A 7,782-nucleotide genomic window follows, 5' to 3' on the forward strand; every position below is an offset into this window, starting at 1 on the left:
TAAATTCTCTGGTTGAATTGTCCTTCTCATCTGGACTGCAGGCTCTGTGAGGGCCAGGGCTGAGTCTGCCCTATTCACTTTGATATTATAATGCCTAAGCAAGGAACGATAAATATTTACTGAATGAATGAATAAGTGGATGAATAAGTGAAATAGCCTAATTACATTCAACCTGTCCAAACTTTCTTTAAAGAGGTACTCTAACTGATGCACGTGCATATCAAACTAAAGAGGACATAGGTAATGGCTATGGCCCTGAGGATGCTGGGCGTTCTTCACTCAGCACCTCAGTGCTGCATCTTATCCTCACTTAACAGATACACGAGTATGTGCACATAAGCTTTAAGAGATTTTTCAAATTAAATTTTCAAGCCCCTGTGGCTCAGCTGGTAAAGAATCCGCCTGCAATGATGGAGACCTGGGTTCAATTCCTGGGCTGGGAAGATCCGCTGGAGAAGGGAAAGGCTACCCACTCCAGTATTCAGGCCTACAAAACTCCATGGACTGTATAGGCCATGAGGTCACAAGGAGTCAAACATGACTGAGCGATTTTCATTCCACTTCATGGACAAACACACACTCTGATACACTGGCCAAATTGGTTCTAATTATTAAGAAAAAGAGATCTCTTCATTCAGCTATAGAGGAGCAAATTATGATTTGTAAAATAGTTATATATAGTCTTTAAAGACATGGGGAAGATAATAATATTAAGTTTCTTTACAAACTACACAAACTATATGTACAGAATAAGCTAATCTCTCTCACATAAAAAGAAATTTACATAGTATATACTGTATTTACATAATAAAAATTCAAAAGGAAATACATTGAAATCTAAATTGTGATAATTTCTGAGGGTCATCACATGTAAAACACTTTTCTTCCTTATACTTTTCAGGATTTCTCTCAGAATAAGTATGTATTTCTTCCATCAAAACACTAAGGGTTATCAGAAGTCTCTATAATAAAATTAATTTATTTATGTGTAGGCTGTTATTTCAAAATTGGTTTTAAGACTAAAGGGTCAGCATGACTATTTTTCATGTATCACAGATATACTTAAAAATATTTTACACTGGATAGATTTAATAAGGCAATGACCTTTAATGCAGATGCCATGAAAAGATAGTACAAAATTACAATCTTAAATTTGACTTCTCAAACATCGTTATGTTCAAAATTTTCCACATTTCTCAAGGGAAAGCAATTTTATTAAAGAATTTTTATTTAGAAAGTAAATTAATGCACATGTTATTAGGTTAAGCACAAATAAAATGACATTTTAAAGCAAGATTAAAGGATAGGCTAGACACAATCAACCAAGTGTATAGTTACTTGAAGTGGATTAGGCAAGAGGCTAACTTGCACAGAATTACCTCTTGAAAATAGTCAGGCATAAGCAGCAGTTTAGACCGCCCGTCTGGGAAAATCCCTCACCTGCACTACCTATCTCAATAGATCTAGGAAGTTCCTTTTTCCTTTGCTTTAACAATAGGTCCAGTGATAAGCAAAACTGCCCTCCTCCAAAGCTCCCTGAAGTGCAAAAAGACTAAGAAGATCAAAGAACCCACTAGCCACTCCCTGAACTTCAAAGGTTTCTCCTCTGGGAACTCCGAGGAGCGGCTGTAAGATTACTCAGAGACTTCCATTACAGTGTATAACACATCAATAACATTACAAATGTCTTGGTCACTATATTCTTTTTATATCCTCACAATGACTGCATTTTAGGTTTCACAGTCTTGTACACACATTAAGATGAGTAATAAGCCAAAATATATTAAGACTAGAGATCTACTCACCCCAGTGAGCACTGAGACACTCTTCTTAGCATTATGCTTTAGTGCCTTCTAAGCATAGCTTTTTAATGCCTTGATCATTTCTATACTTCCTCATTTGGGGAAAAAAAGGTAACAAAACAAGCATTTTATTTCACATAGTTTGTGTTTTAATGCAATACTGAAACAAAGTCTACAAAATAAGTTACCTATCCTGGACTAGTTTCACAGATTCAGTCCCTGAGATGACCTAAGTGCCTCTTCTAACTTTAGGATGGAGCTGACTCTCTGAATGGCAGGAGAGAGGGAAAAACCTGTATTTTCAATAATATCACTGAACCAACTAATCCTGAACTTCACCCTACCTCTGATTTCTTTTACATGATAAAATTCACTTACTTATTTAAAAAACAGATTGAGCTTGTTTTTCTGTTATTTGTGGCCAAAGCACCCAACCAAAATTTGGATTCGATTACTAGGCAGTGGAGAGTCACTGAAGAGGTTTAAGCAGGAGACTGACATAATCACTGCAGGAGAGCAGTGGCAGAAGTGCTGAGGAGGGAGAGGTGGGATGGAAGATTGGCTAAACGTTACAGAGGGCTTATTATGTGCTCTGTATTATACTCATCTAACACTTTGTATATATTAATTCATTTCAGTTCAGTTCATTTCAGTCGCTCAGTCGTGTCCAAAACTTTGCGACCCCTTGAATCACAGCACACCAGGCCTCCCTGTCCATCACCAACTCCCAGAGTTTACTCAAACTCATGTCCATCGAGTCGGTGATGCCAACCAGCCATCTCATCCTCTGTCGCCCCCTTCTCCTCCTGTCCCCAATCCCTCCCAGCATCAGGGTCTTTTCCAAAGGGTCAACTCTTTGCCTGAGGTGGCCAAAGTATTGGAGTTTCAGCTTCAGCATCAGTCCTTCCAATTAATTCATTTAATCCTTCCCAAATTCTATGAGGCGTGTAATATATTACCCATGTTCAATGAGAGGAATCAGAAGTCCAGAAACATTAAGCTGTCCAAGACTACACAGCTAGTAAGTGGCAGAGTCAGGATTTGAACCCACTTTAATTATAGACATTTCTTTATGCCTCCCTCCCACCCTCCAAGCCATATATATCAGGAGAAGCTCATCTCACTCTCAGCCTCAAACAGACATAATTGATATCAAAGTAAGCCTAGTCCCTTCCCAGTGATTGACACAGACGTAGACTGACAACCCAATTCTGGTCTATTTATACTGCAGAGGGTTATTGAGAAAACTGAACGGCTACTGCTCATAACACAAATATGGGGTAGGCCCAAAATAAATGCTAGCTACTACTGTTATTATTATAGATCACGATCATCAAGAAAAACAGAAGTAATGTTCAGAGGAGAGCAAAGAAGAGTGGTATGACTGAAGTCAAGGGAAGAGCTCTCGGTAGAGCACATCAGAATCAAACAACATGGAGGAGGGGAGTGAAATGAGAGTTGAAAAGAAAAGTTCATTGGGTTTAGCCTTTGGGACATAATAGGTTACTTTTGCCTGAAAGGGATTAATGAAAGGGCTGAGGTGGAAGTCAACCAGTTGAAGAGCAAACTTGCACCTGATTGGAGACAGTGACTACCTATTTATTGCAGATTAGCAGTTTCACTGTGATGTAAAGGGCAGGTGGAGCACATTTATAAACTTTGAGCACTGTAGTGGTCAAGGATAGTCACTTTTGGATGAAGTAAGCCTGGAAGACAGGTGAAATAATTCTCGAGGGCTGTGCTGAGAGTATAGCTAAATTGAAAACCGAGAGTTTTCAATGGCTTTAATATGTAGGTACAAACACATAATTCTCCTCAGTTCAAATAGGAATATATGAATCAGCCTGTCCATGTCTTTGGGCAGGTTATGAAAGTTAGATTGAGGTTGAAAATAATGGAAATGGGGACCATTTGACCATAGCGCTTTCTGGTTCCTCATGGTTTTCTGGGGCCTCAGTTCTACAACAAAATCTGTGCTTATAATTGGGATTGCCAACCACTCTTATCAAATGGAAAGATGGTCAAAGGATAGACTGTCAACATTCTCCCCCCTCTCCTGCCTCCCACAAGCTCAAAGAATCAAATTGTTAACTAAAGCATTTTACCTGTGAATCTCACAGTGATCCAGGATTACATGTGGTAAAACAATATACTAATATCCATCCTTTGATTAAATTCTATAGCCCTCAAATTTGATGTATGCCTTTTCTTTCATCTAGGATAAAACAAAGCTAAGGACACTCATATTTATGGCTTTATATATAATAGATAGGATTAGTAGGATTAAGAACCACATGGCACATAAAATAAAACTACACAAATACTTCAATTATTCAGTAGGTGTGCCTATGGCACATACTGTTGAGTTAAGGGAACTTAAAGCATCTCTCCATTATTCATATCTTCATTCCCACAGCTATGTTTCAGGTAGGAACACAGCTAGGTCTCCCCTATAAACCTTAGCAATAAGAGGAAAATGTCTTACTATTAGAATTAGAAAGGAACTTATCTCCTTCTAAGCTAATTTCAGGAAGCTGCTTTAGGATGCTATTTGGAAAATGCTGTTGGTTATTTTAATTTATTTTATGAGGAGTTTTTGGCTTTGAAAAACTAAGGTGTGTCCCTTCATTGTTCAAAAAAGAGCAAAGACAAGAGTAAGGGAAAAAAAGTGACTATTGCAACACAGTATATTACCAAGCAATGAAAATACCAATTATTCAGATAGAGAATTATCACTCTAGACTTCCCCTGCACTAAGACCATCTTCCTATGCAGTCATTGCTCATAGTGATAGTTGTCTTTTCAGAGTGTCAAAATAGGCAGATATGCCTAAAGAATTGGGTAAATAGAACTAATTCTATTTCTTTGCCTAAAATAATGCTATTATCATATCAGCATATTACTCAAAAACATGAGTAAAAAAACCTGAATATTCATTGGAAGAACTGACGCTAAAGCTGAAGCTCCAATACTTTGGCTACTTGATGCAAAGAGCCAGGTCACTGGGAAAGACCCTTATGCTGGGCAAGATTGAGGGCAGGAGGAGAAGAGGGCTACAGAGGATGAGATGGTTGGATGGCATCACCGACTCAATGAACTTGAGTTTGAGTAAACTCCAGGAGTTAGTGAAGGACTGGGAAGGAAGTCTGGCATGCTGTAGTCCATGGGGTTGCGAAATAGTCACACATGACTTAGTGACTGAACAACAACATGAGTAAAAAGAAAAAGATTTCTTAAGAAGGACAAATTTCCTAGAGAAGTCATCTGATTTAGAAGCTCATCATTGATATTTAAACACTGGGCTATAAAGCACAGAAACTGGAGCTTAGATAGCAGAAATCTTATTAGCTTATTAATTAGCAAGGAGGCGGGAATTTACTTTGTAATTATAAATATCCTAAACTAATGAATGAAAGAATGGCATAATTTAGTCAAAAAACTTAACAAGACCCCTTTTTATGTGCTAGATAACTGAATACAAAACGAATGACTCAGTTCCTGACCTCTAGGAGTTCTTTACAAATCTCATCTTTCTGAAAATATCTTTCAGAAAGAAACATCAAATCAGCACTCCAGTGTGAGAAAACTCAATGACAACTTAAAAGGTAGAAAGAATTTGAACACTTGTTCAAACTCATTCAGTACAATGGAATCACATCTTTTTAAGGACAAGCTTATATTCCACAGTTAATGAGTGAGAGAGTTTTCTCAGCAAAAATGACACTTCAACCTGTCTTGGGGAAATGGTGAGACCATTTTGGCCAGTTTTTCCTGCATGATTTGAATGGATCATTGTTTCTTTGGCTGAACACCCAGGTTATACGTAGAAACTATGTGGTTTGAAAAATTTGTATCTTTAAACATTGTGTGTTTACATTTGGAAATATAGTTTTGTATTGCATTTTTTAAAACCCATAAATGGGATCACAGTGTACTTATTATTCATCTCATTTATTTACCCTTAAGGAACTTAGGAGGTCTTTCCACATAAGCACTTGTGGCGGCCTGCAATTTCCCAAAATGCCCACATGCTCTTTAGGAACGTTGCCTCTCCTCAATCAAGAGGTAGGGTCTATTTCCCCTCCTCTGGAACTTGGACAGATAGCATGCAGTAGAACCGACACTGTATAACTTCTAAGGCTCAGTCATAAAAAGTGACATGATTTTTACCTAGCTTGGTCTCGGTCTTGGTCTCTCTCTCTCTTGGCATACTTGCCCTTGGAACTCAGCCATCAGGTTGTGAGGAAGCCCCAAACCAGTCCATACTAAGAGACAACAGGGTCTACATTAAATCAAACTGAGGCCTCCAGCCTGCAGCCTCCAGTCAGCATCAGACATCAATAGGAGAGTAAAAGTTTTCAGATGATTCCAGCCCTCAGCCTTTGGCTCTTCTGGGTGGGGCTCTGTGCATAATGGAGCAGAAAATGTCATCTCTGTTGTGCTCTGTGTGAATTTTTGACCCACAGAATCTGTGAGCAACATAAATGATTGTTTCATACCACATTGTGGGGGTAATTTGCTATGCAGCCACAGTAATGTGAAGAGTACCAATATAAGTCTATTTCAAATGATACAGAATGAATTGTACTGACATACTCAGATGATTTGGAATTATTTATTCCCTGGTAACTCAGCCAGTAAAGAATCTGCCTGCAGTGCAGGATACCTGTATTCAATCCCGAGCTCGGGAAGATCCCCTGGAGAAGGAAATGGCAACCCACTCCAGTATTTCTGTCTGGGAAATCCCATGGCCAGAGGAGCCTGGCTGCAGTCCATGGGGTCACAAAAGTCAGACATAACTTAGTGACTAAACCATCACCACCATTCCTACTATAGACAAGGCTAAAATAAATAAGTTTCTGCGTGTTTATTTGTCCACATATGTATTTCTTTTTAAAAAAGACATATTTGTTATTTTGCTGTGTTGAGTCTTAGTTGTGGCACACCAGACCTTCATCATGGTGCCTGGGCTTCTCTCTAGTTGAGGCAGGAGGGCTTAGTTGCCCCTTAGCATGCGGGATCCTATTTCCCTGACCAAGAATGGAACCAAGATCCCCTGTGTTGGAAGGTGGATTCTTATTCACTGCATCACCAGGGAAGCCCTATAAATGTATTCCTATACAAACCAATAAAAGAGTTAATAAATACACATAATATATTTACGACAGTGCCTAGCCCAAGTAATACATTATGTTATTGCTATTATTATCACTATAGGTTGACCTAGATTGTTGTTGTTTAGTCTCTGAGTCGTTTCTCTTTTGTGACTCCTACCAGACTCCACCAGGCCCCTCTGTCCATGGGATTTCTCAGGCCAGAATACTGCAGAGGGTTGCCATTTCTTTCTCCAGTGGATCTTCCCAGTCCTGGGATTGAACCCACCTGTCCTACATTGACAGGTGGGTTCTTTACCACTGAGACACCTGGGAAGCCCTTGTCCTTCTAAATAGGTGAGAGTTTTTCTTTAACATCTTTAGTGACAAGGAACCTAACAATTTTATCCAACAGCTATGCCACACTGTATCCTATTTTTTTAGTTTAGATTATGGCAAAAATTATAATCAGAGAATTATATCTCTGAAAATATTCATCTATTGCACATGTGCCCAACTCTACTTTCAGCTTAAAAAACTTAACTTGCTCCGTGTGCTGGTGCTTCACACTACCTGCGCTCCTCTTAGAACTGAACTTAGGGCTGAATATCGCGGCTGTGGACCAGAGCCGAAAGAGCAGAGCCTAGCGCTCTGGCGCTGGGGGCAGTTCTTTTCCCTCTGCGTCCGCACTGGCAGATCACTTGGCAGAGGGGGCAGAGCGGGGCGGGGGAGGTTCAGGACACCTCTTGGCCGGTGCTTCTCACCTATCACCATTCGGTTTACAAGTTTAGGAATGTGCTTCTTAGCCATTGTCATTCTCTTTCAACATCTCTAATTCTTCCCCAGGTGTGTTTACAGCTGCCGAACACCTGCTAATCCCATTTACT

This window comes from Muntiacus reevesi, chromosome 7 (genome assembly GCF_963930625.1).
Source record: "Muntiacus reevesi chromosome 7, mMunRee1.1, whole genome shotgun sequence".
Lineage (NCBI taxonomy): Eukaryota > Metazoa > Chordata > Mammalia > Artiodactyla > Cervidae > Muntiacus > Muntiacus reevesi.